Raw genomic sequence first — 20,013 nt, 5'->3', positions numbered from 1 at the left:
CAATCAAGCATGTGATAGTCTATAAGTCATGGGATTCCTCACCCCTGTAACTGAGCCCTCTCATTCTACCTAACTGTTTTCATAGACTCATAGAGTTGGAAGGGGCCTATGAGGTCATTGGGTCCAACCCCCTGCTCCATGCAGAAATCCATGTTAAAGCATACCTGACAGATGGCTGTCCAGCTGCCTCTTGAATACTTCCAGCGCTGGAGAACCCACCACTTCCCTAGGTAATTGGTTTCATTGTTGTATTGCTCTAACAGCTAGGATGTTTTTCCTGATGTTCATCTGAAATCTGGCTTCCTGTAACTCATGTCCTGCACTCTGGGATAATCGAGAAGAGATCCTGGCCCTCCTCTGTATGACAACCTTTCAAGTACTTGAAGAGTGCTATCATGTCTCCTCTCCGTCTTCTCTTCACAAGGTTAAACATGCCCAGTTCTTTCAGTCTCCTCAAAAGGCTTTGTTTCCAGTCCCCTAACCATCCTCGTTGCCCTCCTCTGAACCTGTTCCAGTTTGTCTGCATCCTTCTTAAAGTGCAGTGTCTAGAACTGGATGCAGTACTCAAGATGAGGCCTCATGATGATGATGATGATGATAATTTAATATGCTGTATTCATTTTGAGAGTGAAGGGTTCAGAAAGGACTGAGCTGAATTCATTTGGACATAGACTGAACATTTTGAAAAGAGATTGGGAATGTATAGAGTAGAAAAACCTTCCAATCCTACCTTATCAGAAAACTCTAACCATATCCTTCCTGGAATCTCATTCTTTAACAGAAACTGCAAGCATGCATTTAGATGTTCCTAGTTTACAACCATGAGTGCAAGAAACTTACTTTGAAAAATGAAAGTTGAGTCGCTTAGATTTTTGGACAACTGTTTTAGAGGTCATTTTCTGGGGCCCGCTGTAGGATTGTGCGTATGAAGAATTCATGTATGTAAGCATGAAGGTGTCTGAGTTATAGAAGGCAATAGGGTCTTTTTCACCAGCCATTTAGCAAAAGTCTTCTGAAAAGTCTTCAGAGGCAGTCCACATACTGCATTGTGCATTAGTCTAACTCAGAGGTTACCTGTGCATGGGTAACAGTGGCCAAGTTGTCTCTACCCAGATGGTGATCATAGGTGGCACATCAGTTAAGCTTTTGAAAAGTATTGACGGACACAGAAGTCATGTACCTCCAGTGACAAAGCTGGATCCAGCAACACTCCCAAACTATGAACCTGATTCTTCAGGATGAGCATGAACCTCATCTGCCTTTTTTCTGGACCTCATCATGAACCTCATCATGAACCTCACCTGCTTTTTATCAGGTTTCATCCAGGCCATTACTGATTCCAAACACCATCTGACTGATAAAAAGGATGAGAACTGGGTATCATCAGCATATTTTGGCTCAATGCTAGTTGTGCTACATTTGTTGGGCCAATTACATACTGGGATTGTTCCATGAGGTCCTGAGCTACACATATGTTCAGGTCCTCCAAATCAATATTGAGCGAGTCCTCAAGACAGCATGTGAGACTACCTCCATCAGCCAAGGCAGGGAGAGTTCTTGACAATGGGGTGATTAACACAGTAGAATAATTCCCAATATGTTCTGATTACCTAGCTGCAACTAAAAATACTCATAAGCTTGTCCTGACTTCACAGAAACTTTGGAGAGGGAGAGGGAATCCCGAGCTCTTGATCCTGTGCTGCAATGAAAATCCAAATGGACAGAGCTTGGAAAGATCAAAACCTCTCAGCTCACTTATCCAAGTTTTAGTAATGCAAAACAGGCCAGTTCTCTCATACAGGTAATTAGTGATCTGTTGCCCCTTTACTTGCCCCTCAGTCTAGTCATTCCTGTTCTCCATGGGAGGTAGATTCTTTACAGCTGGGTGTCTTCTTCTTCGTAGTAGTAGTAGTATTATGAGAGCGCTATTTTTACAACTAAAAAGAAAAACAGAATGAAAAGAAACTAGTAATCAAAGCCTACAACCCCAGTCGTGAACAGGAATTGACTAATGAACAGGCAATTTATCACTAATGCCATGCCACTCTGAACAGAAAGCAATTAGAAGCACAAGGAGCCCTGAAAAGCCTCAGTAATGTTTTGCCTGTCCGCATTGGACAGGCTGGCACTGCAATTATATTTTCAGGAGAAAATAAATCACTACAAATCAGGTTTGATGAATGGCCAGAGTTGAAGCAACTTTCCCTTTCCTTTTCCCCTCTCCCTTTCATTCACCTGGACCATTCCCCCCCCCCCATCTTACCATATCCAGGACTGGAGTAGCTCAGCCAATGGCAGCTAGAGGCATTTTTGGAGACATTTTGGAGTTGAATGTAATAATCTTTGAAATGAGAGCTGTTAATGTTTCTTACTTTGGAGATTATCTGTATTGCTTGCAAGAACAATTCAACACTGCACAAAATTGATTTTGTGGGTGGAGAGGGGGGGTTGCATTGCCTTTGCACCTGTCCATTAACTTGAAGTGTTGCTAAATGATAGCTTACTCTTACCTGTAGATGATGCGCAGTGGGCTAGCTCATGACTTTCTGAGCTTGTCGTCATCTTCTTTCCTCCCCCTTATGGGCAGCCTGTTGTTGCTGTTATGTGCCTTCAAATCAATTATGACTTATGGCAACCCTATGAATCAGTGACCTCCAAGAGCATCTGTCATGAACCACCCTATTGAGATCTTGTAAGTTCAGGTCTGTGGCTTCCTTTAGGGAATCAAATATAATTGTTTGGCCTTCCCCTTTTTCTACTCCCTTCTGTTTTTCCCAGCATTATTGTCTTTTCTAGTGAATCATGTCTTCTCATGATGTGTCCAAAGTATGATAACCTCAGTTTCATCATTTTAGCTTCTAGTGACAGTTCTGGTTTAATTTGTTCTAACACCCAATTATTTGTCTTTTTTGCAGTCCATGGTATCCGCAAAGCTCTCCTCCAGCACCACATTTCAAATGAGTTGATTTTTCTCTTATCTGCCTTTTTCACTGTCCAACTTTCACATCCATACATAGAGATCGGGAATACCATGGTCTGAATGATCCTGACTTTCGTGTTCAGTGATACACCTTTGCATTTGATGACCTTTTCTAGTTCTCTCACAGCTGCCCTCCCCAGTCCCAGCCTTCTTCTGATTTCTTGACTATTCTCTCCATTTTGGTTAATGACTGTGCCAAGGTATTGATAATCCGTGACAAGTTCATTGTCCTCGTTGTCACCTTTAAAGTTACATAAATCTTCTGATGTCATTACTTTAGTCTTCTTGATGTTGAGCTGTAGTCCTGCTTTTGTGCTTTCCTCTTTAACTTTCAACAGCATTCGTTCAAATCATTACTGGTTTCTGCTAGTAGTATGGTATCGTCTGCATATCTTAAATTTTTTATATTTCTCCCTCCAATTTTCACACCACCTTCATTTTGTCCAATCCCGCTTTCTGTATGATATGTTCTGCATAGATTAAACAAATAGGGTGATAAAATACACCCCTGTCTCACATCCTTTCCAATGGGGAACCAATCAGCTTCTCCATATTCTGTCCTTACAGTAGCCTCTTGTCCAGAGTATAGGTTGTGTATCAGGACAATCAGATCCTGTGGCACCTCCATGTCTTTTAAAGCATTCCATAGTTTTTCATGATCTACATAGTCAAAGGCTTTGCTGTAATCATAAAGCACAGAGTGATTTCCTGAAATTCCTTGGTCCGTTCCATTATCCAATGTATGTTTGCGATATGATCTCTGGTACCTCTTCCCTTTCTAAATCAAGCTTGGACATTTGGCATTTCTCACTTCATAACAGCCTTTGTTGTAGAACCTTGAGCATTACTTTACTTGCATGGGCTATTAAGGCAATAGTTTGATAATTGCTTCATTCCTTGGGATCCCCTTTCTTTGGAATTGGGATGTGTATTGAACATTTCCAGTCTGTGGGCCATTGTTTTCCATATTTCTTGACAGATTTTTGTCAAAATGTGGACAGATTCATTCTCAGCAGCTTGTTACAGCTCTATTGGTATGCCAACTGTTCCTGGTGATTTGTTTCTTCCATGTATTTTAAGAGCAGCTTCAACCTCACATTCTAAAATTTCTGGTTCTTCATCACATGATTTCTCCTTAAATGAATCTGTCATCCTTGCATCTCTTTTATAGAGTTCTTCAGTGTATTGCTTCCATCTTCCTTTTTATTTTATCTTGGTCAGTCAATGTGTTCCCCTGTCGATTATTCAACATCCCTAGTCTTGGTTTAAATTTCCCTTTAATTTCTGTAAACTTTTGGAATATTTGCAGCCTTCATAAAAATTACTTTACAGGATAGGCATGCAATAATAAGAACTGAGAAAAGTGCAAAACAGTGCAGTCAAAATAATCATGGCATTGGGGATAAAAGGTGATATCCAGCTAAGGCATACTTAGAGTAGAGCCATTGAAAGAAGTGGCAGTCCATTGATTTCAGTGGGCCTACTCTGAGTATGACTAACAATGGATATCATTGGAAATATTTAGGGTTTTTTTAGTTTAGGAAACAAATATGATTAGGTGGGGGGACTTGATAAAGGTTTGTGAGGAGAGAGATAAGAATATAGAAGGAGCCTGCTGGATCAGGCCAATGGCTCCTCCAGTCCAGCATCCTCTTCTCACAGTGGCCAAACAGAAGCCCATGGGAAGCTCACCAGAAGGACAACAACACTCTTCCCCATTAGTGCTGCTCAGCACCTGGTATTCAGAAGCATGCTGCCTCCACCCATGGGGTCAGAGCATATCCATCAGGGCTAGTAGCCCATTGATAGCCTTGCCCTCCATGTATTTGTCTCACCCTCTTTTAAAGCCATCCAAGTTGGTGGCTATCACTTCCTCCTGTGGGAGGAAGTTCCATAGTTTAACTATGCCCTGTGTGCAGAAGTACTTTCTTTTGTGTGTCCTGAATCTTTCAGCATTCAGCTGCGTTGGGCATCCACAAGTTCTAGTTTTAGATTCCCCTCCTCCCTTTCATCCCATAAAACTAGAACTTGGGGGTTACCCCAAAAATTAATGGGCAAAAGTTTGAGGGCAGAAATAAGGAAGTACTCCTTCACTCAACACTTAATAATTTGTGGAATTTGCAGCCACAAGATGTGCTACTGGCTTAGATGGCTTTGAACAGGGACTGGACAAACTCATGGAGGATATCAGTCTCTCAATATCTATTAGCTATCATAAAGGGAGACTCCAGTGATCAATGGAGCCCTGAGGAGCAGCATATCTTTTGAGTACAAGGTACAGCAGAGAGAAACAAGTGAAAGAGGCCACCAGGATCCTGCCCAGAATTTCCAAAGATTCCTGATTGGTCAGTCTTGGAGGCTGAGTGCTGGGTTAGATTGATGTTGGTCCAATAGAGCAAATGAATCCTCTGATGTGGTGTTACTTATCCATGCCCTTTGCGAACGATGGTAGCCTTTATTCACTTGATGGAGTTGCTTTTGCTACAATGCTGTATGCCTGTTTTCCTTCCAAGCTGAGTAGCTTCAGATCAGAGCGAAGAGTGGGATGGGGGGGAATTGCCTTTTCCCTCTTCCCTCTGATGGTAGCAGCTGTACACCTGTCAGAAACGTTGCCTGTCAGCTGCAGAGCGGCTGTGCCATGATTGCCTGACACCTCCAGAGTGGTGTATGTTTGTATGGTGATTATTACCTGTCCCTTCTGCAGTGGCTGCACAGCTTTACGGTTATTGCCTGTCACCTCTGGAGGAGCCGTACGGCTGTCAGGTCATTGGCTGATCATGCCTGCAGCGGCTGCCTGGTTACAGCGTGGTGGCGCGGCTGTGTAGCTATTGCCTTCTGCCTATTGGCAACTCTGAAGACTCTGCCTTTCAGTCCCAGCTCAGGTGTTATTATCTGTCGCCCTCTGAACAATTGGTCAGGTTTGCCCTACCCACGATGGAGCAAAAAGAAAGGCTCCTTCCTGCCTTTCTTCTTCCCAGCTCTTATCTTTGATCGGGTCTGATCCTTTGCAGCTGCAGGAGCGAAGGCTTTATATCCACTGAGCTGCTCTTGTGCTTGGTTTACAGGAACCCTTTAAAAGCAATTTCTTTTATTGCAGGCTGTGGGATGTGTTAAGAAGGGCTTTGCCCTGGGAGACATAAGATATATGTCAGTATTTGCTCTCTATTCTGATGTTTTCTCTGAGAGGAACTATCAAGACATTTACCTTTTTTGTTGTATAACTATATTTGCTAGAACAAAAATTAACTCTTACATTGTTTGTAACAGAACAATTAAACCCAACCCATGGGGATATGCTTACTTTTAATTCTTCCACCCCCATCTCTCCTAGTTCAGGCTTGATGTGATGAGTGTCCTTTTTGTAGATCATAAGGGTTAAGGTAAACAAGCTTGCAGCTTGTCTTATTAACTTCTAAGCTACAAAGGCCATCTTCATTAGAAGGTAATCTTCAGGATCATCATGGCATGTTATTCCCTTGATTGGCTGTCAGAACCTCTCCATGAAGAGGAACTCCCACATATTGAGGAACCATAGGTTTGCTGGTATAGACCAGTGAAGTTTATGCACTTCTGATCTCTGCTCCTTGTCACAGTCAGGTGCCTTTCTTTGCCAGGCTGCCAGTTTTGGGGCCAGTTCCTTAAGAAAGTATGAGCTGCTCCCCTCCCCCCAAAAAGAAAAGTGTGTGTGAGAGAAAAGAAGACAGAAAAAAAAGCAGATAAAGAAAGCAAAATGCCAAAAGATAGGTAGAAAAGTAACTACTGGGTGATGTTGCTTTCACCAACAAATATCTGCTTAAGATGGGCATTAAAAACGTTCTCCGCAGTCTTACAGTGGAAGTTGTGCCTTGTAGGACTATTGCATGAACTCTTCGTCAAGTTTTTATGGGTGGGGGCGACGACGACACGAAGGCTAAGAAAAACAAAATGAAGCTGTTCTTCCCAAGCCATTACATAATTTTTACTCTCTTAGTTTAATGAAAGTTTATTACGCATGCATCTTTGTTTTGTCCTCATTAAACCTGGTAAGACTCAACATGCTTTTTACGAAGTAAATTTGAGAATGTTCAGTATGGTAAAAATGGAGATATTTGGACCATAACTTCCTGCTTCAGTTTTTGTATTTTTCTTTTAAAATAAGGAGTCTGTGACTTGTTCTTCTGGAAATGGTATCTCTGGATAAGTTTGAAATGCCTTCTTGACATTGGTGTCCACAAATACTATTTCTAATAGTGAAAAAGAAAAATGAAATGGACCATCTTGAAGACAATCCCTACTTATGGCTACCCTATAAATAGGGTTTTCATGGTAAGCGGTATTCAGAGGGGGTTTACCATTGCCTCCCTCTGAGGCTAGCTCTCCCTGCTCAGCTTGCCACAGCTGCACAAGCCAGCCCCTTCCTTGTCCACAACTGCCAGCTGGGGGGCAACTGGGCTCCTTGGGACTATGCAACTTGCCCATGGCTGCACAGGTGGCAGGGCAGGTAACCCCTGAGCCACTCACTGTGGGGGTGATCTTTTGCTGGTCCTTGACACCCAGGAGACACGAGCGGAGATTTGAACTCACAGACTCTGGACTCCCAGCCAGGCCCTCCTCCCCACTGTGCTATACCAGCTGTTTCTTCTAATAGTAGCAGTATTTATGTAGCACTTTAAGAGAGCACAGAGCTTCACATATCACTGGACTCCTTGCAGCTTACCTGTAAAATCAGCCTGTATCAGTCACTATTCCCATCTTACATATGAGAGTGGAAAGCTCAGTGGTTTGCCTAAGGACACCCAATAAGTAGAGATCTCAACTGTCAATTCATAGCTCTTGTTCTTAATCACAGTACTCTTAGGAAATGCCAGAGGGTCTGGGGCTTTACCCAAACAGCAGCATTCCGGGGAAAACACACACTTTTGCAGTGTTCATACCACCTAATGTGAAATTTCATCAGAAGTCATATCTACCCCCAAGATCATTTTCAGGACATTTGTCTTGGGTGTTGGGCCCGGCAACCACTTTGCAGGCTTCATTTCAGTGTTAGGTCACTTCCAAGCAATCTATTTATTGAGCATTCACCCTGATTTGTTGGCACAGTGTTTGCAGGGAGGTTAGATAATGCCAGTTGTTGTTGAGCATTCCTTTTGATTTGTTTGTGGGGAGATTTTACAACATTGCATCATGCAATTGTTATCCCACACTTTCCAGTGCATTTTCCCATCACTTTCCTTATTACAAAAAGTCAGATGGGGCTTTGTTGGCTTTGTATGGCTTTGTTGTGCAAGAGCGCCAAGTCAACTTTAATTGTGCAACCTGAATGTGCAGGTATGTGATTCAAACCCACCCAAAAATAGCCACAGTCTGGAAGCACCCAACAGCCATTCTCCAACTTCAATTACAGGTTATTCCTCCTGGAGCACATTTTAAAATATTTGTTCTGCCATATCTGGTATCGCTAAGTGCTTCTTTTACACAGCAAAATGATGTAAGCACTCAGCCTTACTTCAAAACCCTGATTTCTGACTTCTTTCTGTTTTGGAGAGGGCTGCCATTATGCCCCATAGGCATATAGGTATTCTCCTGCATCCAGCCTGCACATGTGGACGCAAATAGTCCTGCCTCCGATCCTAGCGCCCAGCATTCATCTTTGAAACAAATTCTAGGATCCCCATACTTGTGACTTCAGGTGGCACAAAATGGGTGTCTTTTGTTGCCAAAGTAACCTGCCTGTGTAAAAATAGACGAAGGGTTATGTTTCCCTGGATAAGGAATTAATGGTTGGATTCTTAGAGTAGTATGGTCTGGCAGATGATCTTTTCTGGTAGTGAGGTTCCTAAACACAACTGCACTGATGTTCCACTTTATGTGAACCCTGGCTTAAGCCATACACGAAACTCTTGCATATACAATCCCCAACATAGACATAATCACTACAGTTATCAATAGGTGGTATGCTCCAATGAGCCCCTGTAGTTTAACAGTTATGGAGCCTCTACTTTCCCCTTCCAGAGCCACATGTAGGTTTCTGATGTGTTGTTGTATTTTGGTAGAGCCACAGGTTCTAGCACCAGTTTAGTCACACTGTCTCCCAGGCCAGCCATGCCAAAGGCCAGATCTTTTGTTCTTGGGCCTCAAAGAATGAGGATAAAGCTATGAATCTACTTCTTTTAGATGTTCAAAGCTGGCAGCATCTGCAGTTTGCTGTAAAAGTGTTGACTACTTGTAAGACAGCTAGCTGTGCTGTTGTGAGAAAGGGAAAACAGAAGGCATGTGTTTTCAAGAGGTTTGTGAGAAAGCTACCTGGTGACAGTCTTTCAAGAGAGTAGGTCCTGGCTGGCTGTGCCTGTGACAAATCTTTCTGTAGTAGAAAGAAATACAAAGATGAAATATTTGTGTCTGGCCACAAGGTGATGCTTTTGCTCTATATGGCAACACTTGGTTGGAACGGAAATTGAGTGGATTTAAAGAAACTTGGCTTCAAAGCTGGTTGTTCCTTCTACGCATCCTGAGCCCCTTCTGTTTTTCAGAACCTTACACGTGAGGCTTTATAGTATTTGCTGTTTTGTGCAAAGGAGCAACACAGTAGCAGACAGAAAGTCCAGGTTAAGTGGGAGAAGACAGTCAGGTTAGAGGAAAGGCATCTAAGACATCGAGAGAGAGACTCTTTTGGGCCCTAAAGTTCAAGAAATTGTTGACCTTCCTTTTTGTAAACACAGCCTGCCCACATTGTCATAACATTTTGTGGCCAATTTAATGATGCTTTTTTGTTTTTGCTGTTAGAATGGTTCTTCATTTTTATTATGTTAATAGAAACAGGGGGTCAGTTCGGACATTATGCCAAACCAGGACTGAAGAAGTCTAACTACGGGTTGACCCGATGTCTAAATTGGCAAACCTTGTGGCTGTCACGGTGCCTTCAGAGGCCATTCAGCCCCGAGAAGGGGAAGCTGAGCTGGCAGAAAATGAAAGCAGATAAGCTTAGAAACTCAAATCATGGTTTTCATGATGCTCAAATGAAAGATGTACACAATGAAACAATTATACCATAATGCTATTATAATGCCTATGGTCCATATATGAAATGTTGAAAACACATGTGGAGATTTTTTTATTTTTTAAGTTAAAAGTGGAAAAAAGAAGCCTGAGATTTTCAGGAATTCAGATTTAAAGTCAGGCAGCAGAGGACTACTTTAGAAGATCCTGTCTTATAAGTAGAAGTTGGACTTTCTGGTTTCTTTGTGTGCTATAATTCTATAGGCCAGAAGTGGAGAAAAATTTGTGGTCAAGGCCTGTGTTCTCCCAGGATCCTGCTGGGGGCTCCATGTCAGCTGTGGGTGGGGCTAGGAATGTTTACAAAAAAACATATGTTGGGGAAAGGGTGCATAAAAATGAACATTTGAGTGAAAAATAACATGCAAAAATGAATTAGATGAGGAGAAATTGTTTGCAAAAATGTGTACACTAGTCAAAAGTGCCTACAAAAATATGCTTGTTAGGAGAAATTCATACTAAAATGTTGGAGAAAACCACAAATTGCAGAAGAGATGTGGAGAACTGAACGTATGATTGGAAACATGAGAAATGGACAGATCTTTCCATCCCTAGGAGGGGCTGAAGCCAGTGGTGGGCAGGGCCAGATCCTCTCTGTCCCTCTTCCTTTCTCCTAAGCAGGCTGATGAAAGAAGAATGGATCACTCTTGCCAGAGGTCTGCAGTGGTTGCTTGGAGAGGGCTTTTGAAATTAAGCCGAGGGCTGCATGTTGCCCACCCCTGCTATAAACTAAATAAGGGCACTTACATAAATGTTTGCACCGAGGACACTAATAATCTCCCATGCTCCTCTTTCTTCCAAAGCCCCTGCCACTGTTGCTTCCCCTTCCCTGATATTTTCAGTCATCCTACACCACAGCTTTATCCCCACTTTCCCACAGTGTCTAGTAACCTTATTGTTGCTTTCCTTCTGCACCATTGTGCCCCATACATTATACTGCTGCTATAGCTGCCTCATTCTCTCCTTGTATGCTACTTCAGTTCCACAGTGTGGCTAGAAAAGGTGAGGTGAAGTGGGGGGCAATGGCTTCATCTGTCTGAAACTGCAAGGAAGATCCATCCTTTAATTCTTGTTGGGAGTTATGTCTGTGAGTGACAAGGCATTTCTGTGCCCTAGTTTGGCTAGACCATCCCTGCTATTCTCCAACAGATTTGCACACACACATATGGGACCAGGCACATGCTTGCACTGCAAATGGCCAGGGCTTTTTTGCTGATTCTGTTCCATCAGGACTAGAGCACACTTGAATCTTAGTCATTCATCACAAATGCAGAGTGTGAATTTTGCCTCCATTCAACTAGCGATGGAGGAGAATTTCACTTGGTCCACATTTTGAAGTGAACTGACCAAATCTGGTGGTGCGGGGCTTATATGGGTATAGGAATGCAGGTGCTGGTCAGATAAACACATTTCTCTGAATTTTGCAATACAGTTTTGGTTCAAAGAAATTGCACAATATTGCACAAAATGCACATTATATAGAAAAATGCAGTAAAAAGCATACAAAAATGTATATTTAGGGGTACAAGGCACTTATGTATACAAAATGCATACAATTTAAATGTGCATTTTCCATGCTTTTTAAAAAAAATCCATACACACACCAATGGATAGAATGGACTGAGTGTATGCAAAACCGACCCAGAATGGAAATAGGCTGATCTGTCCATCTCCAAATTTAACTCATATTGATGTAGACATTTTCGTTGTACAGCTTTCACTATAAGAAGACCCATCTCATACCGGCGGATCCACATCTTTTGCTGAATTTATACTGTTCTGTTCCATTTGGAATGTTTTACTTGTTTTTTTTATTACAATGGTTTTGTTTTTATAATTGTATATTCTGTTGTAGCTATTGTACTGGAACCTTATAGTGAAGGGTGGGTAAGAAATCTTATATATAAATAAATAATAAAACTATTAGAAAGTTTGTGGTGATATGCCACTGCAGCTTGTGCTGGTTACAAGCACTTCAGAGAATAAATTTACTATGCACGCAGTTTAGTCCTGGCCAATCTATAGAAGCATACCATCACAAGTACACAAACCAATGTGTACTTGATTACTCTATACACTTGTGTGACTGAAAAGCAATGTGTTTCAGGTGATCCCAGTCTGAGTCGTTAGATCTATGATGGTCCATTTGGATATGCAAATCATCACTTGTTAAAGAACAGCATGCAGAGGGTAGGAATAAATAAACAATTTTCAAAATGGAGGGTGTGCAGTCCACCACAAATTTATATTAGGATGGACCAGTGCCATTTAACATATTAAACTATCTGGTGTCAGGGGTGAACAGTAAGATAGTCAAATTTACAGATGACACCAAGTTATTCAGGATAATTAAATCAAAAGCTGACTGTGAAGAGCTGCAACCAAGACTTCCTTCCAATAGAATGAGTAGCCAATGGCCAATGTTAAATGCAAAAAAGTCCCCATTTCACAAATGAACTGATAGAATCTCAGATCGTCCAGGAAAAATCTTAGGAGTTATGGTAGAAAGCATACTGAAATCATAGTATGCAGCAGCACTGAAAAAAAAGCAAAATCCATGTTAAGGGTTATTAGGGAAGGCCTTGCAATAAAACTGTGGTCACATTTGCAATACTGTGTACTGTTCTGGAAGCCCCACCTCAAAAAGATATCACAGCACTGGAAAAGGGCAATTAAATAATTAGAAGGATGGAGTTATGAGGAAAGGTTAAAGAGTTTGGGGGTTTAAGTATAGAGAAAAGATGACAGGTAAGGTTGCAATCCAAACCTCTATCCACTGTGTCAGAGGAGGTCAGATGGGCTGGAGGTTAAACAGTTCTGTCAGCCTCTAGTGTTAAGCTCCCAGTTCCACCCTCCATAAGTGCAGGCAGAGGTACCACCAGCACTAGCCTCCACTCTGAGACTCCTTATCTAGACCCAGTTATACCACCCACCCTTTAGATTTTGAACCACTACCACTATCACCTCTCTCGCTCTCTTTATTCAATCTTTATTTATGGTCACCTGACCACTAACACATAATACTGAATACACACATGTTAAACAAATACACATGTTAAAACAGACTACAAAATTATGAAAATACAAATTAGTTGGTGTAAAAATAATTAAACAATCATAAGTGGTCTCTGTTTTTTTTAATCTCTTAAGCCCCAAGTATGTCTGAGAGATTAAAACAGCATCGTCAATGTAGAGAAGAACAAAGATTTTGTGTGGCTAGTTTTAAGTGAGTGGGATGGTATTGTCCCCAGAGCAGGGGGAGGTCAGCCAGATATAAATTAAACAGAATAGGAGCAAGGACACACCCTTGTCTAACACTTTGAGAGGAGGCAGTCTCATTAGAAAAGAGTCCTCAATTGCTACATACCGAGCAGATGTATTATATTACAATTTACGAATCAAAAACAAAGGGCTTTTATACAATAATCAGCCAGGCTGTCTCCCCATCCATATCCTGATTTGAATGGGGCTGATTTATTTGCCTGGGTATTGAAAACCAGCTTTCTCTTTCCTAATGCTTGCAAAAAGTTGTCTGAGTCAGGACTCAAGCAACTGCAATAGGCAGCAACACTGGCTGTCATTTGAAGCATGAAGTGCGAGGCTTCAAGCCCTATGGACATCTAGACCTGGGATTGGCGAGAATAATATACACTTTGGAGGCAAGGATCACCAAAGATTATACTGAAAGATGTCTTATTATGCAAAAGACATTACAGGGGCATCAAATTCCCATTCTTTTAGAAGAAAACACAACTTGCTGCATAAAGTCCAAACAAAATGTATTTACCTTTCTAGGAGTTAAAAATATTGATGCTCTACCTCTATCAGGCCAAAGGGGGCAGCAAAACACTGTGATAAAGAATGCTTCCTGATCAGAAAATCTGATAACACCTGAGCTCAGGTTGGAGACTGAATGTGGTACATGTGGTGAACTTTCTGGCTGTGACAAAGTGGTAAATCGATTGCCTACCCCATGCCTTGTTCCCTTGTAAGTGAAATGGACACATGGAAGCAGTGGGTCACGTGAAATGCCCTTTTCTGTGTCCATCTTTTGCACATGAGTGTGAGGTTGGAGACCACAAACAACTTCACTTGTGCAGTTTTAGATTTCTTTTTCTTTTTGGGTGTGTGGTGCTTTGCACTTCACAGTGAGTGGCATGTACAAAGTTGGATACCACAGTACATGTCCGTGGAAAATGCATACAGCCTTGTCTGGTGTCTCATGTTTAGGCTTTTCATCTAAAACTCTTCCAAAATAAAATTTGCAGCATAGTTACCTGAGCTTCAAGTTTATATCCTTGTTTAAAATGGTAAATCATAACAAAGAAGAAGAGACAGAATTGGGCATGCGTTAGAACTTTTAAAAATGGGAATCTTTTAAGAAACCGTCAGGTGTCTTGTACTGTTTGGAAGAAGAGCAGAACAAGGGCTTCATACCTTACACACTGCAAGCCAAATAATAATGAAACTACATGAGGCACCTTACTTTGACTGAAGTCCAGTTCTGTAGAATACTTAGCATGATTATTTATGTAGTCAGGACGCTTTGCAGCAGACAAGGCAGCACATGTAGAAAATCTGAATACAGATTTTTCAGGTGAAGAGTGCAGGTCATGATGTCACTCCTACCACTGGAATTCTGCAATAACAACAACAAATTTGCAGGCCTAGTTTTGAATGCAAGTATGAAAAGTGAATTAGTTTGTATCCAATTACTGAATTGCATCTTGGGAAGATTTTGCTTTGTTTTCAGTTTATTTTTTGAGAATGTTTTTGTTCACTGCGTGTGTGTCGGCTGAGAAAGAAACTCACATTCCATTGCTTGTTCCTAAGAAAAAAGTAACCCCCTTTGCAATCCAGCTAGTGCTTATTTGGAAGCATATCTTTCAAAAATCTAGACTGGTTTTGTGAGGGCTAGGGATGGGCAAATCTTTAAATGTTGGCTTCTCTGTTTCTTATTTTTCTAATCTTAAGCTTGGTTCTCCACATTTTCACATTAGTTTTAATTTTTAAAAAAATACTAATTACAATTCATCAGCATTTTAGTGCTAATTTCTCCTAATGCATACCTTGTTATGCAATTTTCCCTAATGCATTTTGTATGTTACTTTCACTAATATATGCATTTATATGCACACTTTATCATATTATATGTATTTTTGTACACAATGTAAAATGCAGGTAAGTGTGTATTCTGAAGGATGAGTGTGTTTTGGTCTGCATAATGTTTCAGAAAGTGCAAATTAAATATGTTCACCTTTAAAAGCAACCTGAATCAAATTTTTCCCCAGTCCCTAGTTGAGGCAGAGAGATGGGATCTAGGGGCCAGGAGAGCCATGAACAAGATTCAGAAGATAAGCTGAGGGATAAGGGACCACATTCCAGCCATGGGGCTGTCTGTGTGGACCCTTCCTTTCTTCTTCTTCGTTTTCTTCATCTTCTTCTTCTTCTTCTTCTTCTTCTTCTTCTTCTTCTGCAACTGTTAACTCATCCTCATGTTTTTCTTTCTGAGCATGAGGGCAAGGAATTTGTTCTTAAAAAGGAAATTTGTTCTTTCCACCATTTCTTACCTTCTATGGCAACACAAAGCTGTGTTCAAATTACACTGGGTGGATTTTTTAGGATTTGGTGTTAATAACCCTGTTCTGTGAGATTTTGCTAGGTTCTTGACACCAGCATATTGTCATGAATAGAGCAATTTAAGATTTTGCCATCCTATCTCTACCACTGACGCCACTTGGCCAGAGGAAGAGCCAAACAATGGGGAGGGGGAGCATGTTGGGGAAGGAGTGGGTTTAGTCCCTCACACACTTCAGGTGTAAAGTCATGCTGGCCAAAACTATGATGTAAGTTACAACACTTCCTTTGAACTCAGTGTAGAGCCGAAACACATGCCCCCACCTAGCCTTCTCCCACTTTGCCATGACAGATCTTAGGATTCTGATTAGCTCTGTACCCAACCACAACAAATCCATACCAGTGTGCAAATAGAGAACCTCTTATTCAGATGATGGGGCACACATAATACTTCTCATATCATATTGTGTGTATCCTTAGAGCAGCACAGGTAAACCATGGTGATAGGAACTGTACAGAAAGCGCACAAACAGCCTGACCTCAGAACAAATATAGAAAAATCATGTTGCTAATGCCTGTCTTCTCAGAATCCTTACTGAGTCTCTGCCTCAACACACGCGCACACGCACACACAAGGGATGGAAAGATCTGTTAATTTTGCTTCTCTCAGCTTCTCATTTTTAGTTCTCCACATTTCTGGAGTAATTTGTGATTTTTTAAAAAAATCCTCATGAAAAGTCTCCCAGCATCTTCATGCAATTTCTCCTAACAAGCATATTTTTGTAGGCAGTTTGGAATAGTGTGCACATTTTTGCAAGCAAGTTTTGCAAAATTTAAGTAAGTGTGAATTTTGAAGGATGGCTGTGTTTCGGTCTCATATTGTTTCAGAAAGTGCCAATTTCATAGATTCGGCTTGAAATGTGAACTGAATTGAATTTCTTGCCCATCCCTACACCCCAAACAGAACTTTAGCTTCACTCCTCCAACTTGGGATGGAAGGAAAAGGCACCCCACATAACTAAGCAAGGGAAGGGAGAACCTATGTTTCAAAGTATGAGCAAGAAATAAGAGGTAGATTCCTCTGGGCCTTTTCAAAGCGTGGGAGTAACAGGGTCTGTTACACAAGCCATACAACTTGGTAACACTGCAAAGCTTTAGGGCTGCCAAGAGGAGGGGACAACTGGGACAACTGGGGCAATTTGCCCCAGGCCCCCACTAAGCAAGGGGCCCTTGTCCCAATTTCTGTGCATGCCATTGGCCCCTGCCTCGACCCTCCCACATTGCTCACCAGAATTCTTGGGATTTTGTTTAGTTTTCATAAAAAGAGGCAATGGTATATTAGAGTGTAAGATGACACTGAATCTCAACATATAATTGTGACATAACAGGGCCTCTCCCCAGTCATAATGAAGTAAATATTTTACATAGTTGCAGTGGCGTACCTAGCGTATTTGACACCCAGAGCGGATCATTTTTTAACACCCTCCTCCTCTATACAACAAAATTATTTTCAGTAATAATCATGAAATGAAATGAATAATAACAATAGTAATAATAATAAGGATAACTTTGGCAGAGATTCATAAAAATCCCATTCTCCCACTCTGAGGAACATGGCCAGAGGAGAGTGGGGTAGGGGATGTTTCAGCCCCGGGGTGGGCAAGAGCCATGCTGCCGCCGCTGCCTCCCTCCATCCCTCCCTGCTGTTTCCTACTTATTGTCTCCTAGGGATGTCTGTTGTGGGAGAAGGCATTAACAACGATCTCATTCTCAGCTCTACAGCAAAAAAAGGGGGGCATGGCTGACTAACATGAAGGGACCCTGCACTTCTGAATATGCCACTACACTACTGGTTAAAAGCAGGGCCAGTTAGAAGTCCAGAAGTCAGGCTCCATAATAAAGTCAACGTTACCTAGTGATAAGAATGTCACACGTATAGGATGTTACATCGAAAATCCAAAGGGCAAATGTGAAATTTCTCTCAGATGCACCCCAATCCCCCCAAACAATCTTCCTTTTAAGCAAAACCAAGGACAAGTATTTTACTACATCTGCATCAAAACGTAGCAGGACACCTTGTGTGAAGTGAGTAAAATTAAGTTGAGGACCAGATCTGGCCCATGAGACTTGTTGACCAACCCTTCTTTAAAAGCACTTAATGCAGTATTTTAAATAGCTACTTGCCTGGTGACATGAATAATATTGGCTTCCAGGTAGGAAAGCTTTTGCAAAATTGAAAACCATAGTCCACATGTGACAGTTTAAACATACATGTGGATTTCTCGGCATGTCTGACTTATAGACCCATGCATGTCCACGTGGAAGTAAATCCATTTCAGTTTAATACGCTGATAGCATTAATGCCTGCAATCCTATACACACTTTTGTGGTCGTAAAGGATTGCACTCTTAATATAATCCGACACATAATCAAATTGAATCTGATTCTAATGAATCAGCAATCAATTAATGAATCAGTCCAACCCAGGGTTAGGCTAGATTTGGTTATATTTTATATTTTTATGTCTTTATTTACTCCAGCCCCCTTTCCACTGGCAATTCTAGTGAACTACTGAACATCAGTAGTACCCACACACATTTCTCATTTAGCTTCTCTTATTTCCCCCCTGGTTTGTTCCTAATGTACACTTCATGCCAAGATAGCATTGCAGCTGCCCCATGAAGAAGAGATATCAGAAGAAGCTGCGTTTTGAAGAAGAGCCGCTGTACTTTCTGTTCAGGACAGTAGAAATAGCTGTTGGATCCTGGAACTGGCTGGGTTGTCATGGGGAAGACGCTGACCATGTTCTCAAGCACAAGGACGCCTCCATGAGCAACTGCTACGGCAGCATTGCCGTCTTCCTCTGCGTCCACACTGTCCTGTGCTTCAGAGCCATCATTTTTTGGCTTTGCCAATAATAAATAAACCTGATCCAATAGCAGACAATCGCTGGCTGAGCCCAAAGATAGCCTCTGTGATTTATTTTATTTATTTATTTTATTTATTTATTAAATTTATATACCGCCCGACTAGCAATAGCTCTCTGGGCGGTGAACATAAAATAGCATAAAAATACAATGAATAACAAAATAATACTAAAATACAATCATCAATCCAATACAATAAACATTTTAAAAAGTAAATCAGTGTAACTTAAAATGCTTCAGAGAATAGGAAGGTTTTGACCTGGCGCCGGAAGGAGAGCAGAGTCGGCGCCAGGCGTACTTCCTCGGGGAGACTGTTCCATAGTTCGGGGGCCACCACTGAGAAGGCCCTAGATCTTGTCATCACCCTCCGGGCCTCCCTGTGAGTTGGAACCCGGAGGAGGGCCTTCGTAGCAGAACGTAGTGCACGGGCCGGTTCATATCGGAAGAGGCGTTCCGCAAGGTATCGTGGTCCCGCACCGTATAAGGCTTGATAGGTTAATACCAACACTTTGAATCTAGCCCGGAAACATATTGGCAACCAGTGCAAGCTGGCCAGAACAGGTGTTATATGCTCGGACCGCTTGGTCCTTGTCAGCAATCTGGCCGCCGCATTTTGCACTAGTTGTAGCTTCCGAACTGTCTTCAAAGGTAGCCCTACGTAAAGCGCATTACAGTAATCCAAACGTGAGGTTACCAGAGCATGTACCACTGATGTAAGGTCCTCTTTACTCAAATAGGGACGTAGCTGGGCTACCAACCGAAGTTGGTAAAATGCATTCCTAACCACCGAGGCTACTCGAGCCTCAAGTGAGAGGGAAGAGTCTAAAAAGACTCCAAGACAGTAACAATGTGGGGCAACACACCCTGATGGATGACCCCACACAATGCTGATTCTTAGAGTGAATGCAGCCATCGGCCTATGGTCCAACTTGAGTGTCGCTTTGTGATTGTTTCTAGTGACCCACATCAGCTCCAGGAAGCAATGTGTCAATTAGGGAGGTATCACCAAACAAAGGAAAAGCATCACCAGAAGAGACAAGATGACATAATTTGCATAATATTTGCATGCTAATTAATATGTAGAGATGCACATTTAGATAGACTACAACACATCATATTTACATAGCAATCCAAGGCATCTCATCAGGTGACCTGTGTGCCTGCTTACGCTGCTGTCGAGCTGCTGACTACTGATGGGCAATCCAAGGCACCCCAACGCTCTCTTTTTATGGCTCTTTATCAGACTTAAGACTGACTGATTCTCACCACTGAGAAGTAAGGCATTCCCAACAACTCGGTCACTGTGGTCACAGTCCCCGAATTTAGAGGCCGCCCATCAATGGTCTCGATGGACAAGGGTTGCTCCAGTGTCTGAATGGGGACACCATGCTTGCGGGCAAAATTATAGTCCATGAAACTTGATGATGACCCACTGTCAATCATGGCTTTGACTTGGAAACTTTGTCCTGTGGGCAGGTTCAGTCAGACTGGCATGAG

This window comes from Rhineura floridana, chromosome 7 (genome assembly GCF_030035675.1).
Source record: "Rhineura floridana isolate rRhiFlo1 chromosome 7, rRhiFlo1.hap2, whole genome shotgun sequence".
NCBI lineage: Eukaryota > Metazoa > Chordata > Lepidosauria > Squamata > Rhineuridae > Rhineura > Rhineura floridana.
The sequence above is the reverse complement of the archived record's forward strand: the minus strand, read 5'-3'. Positions refer to the sequence as shown.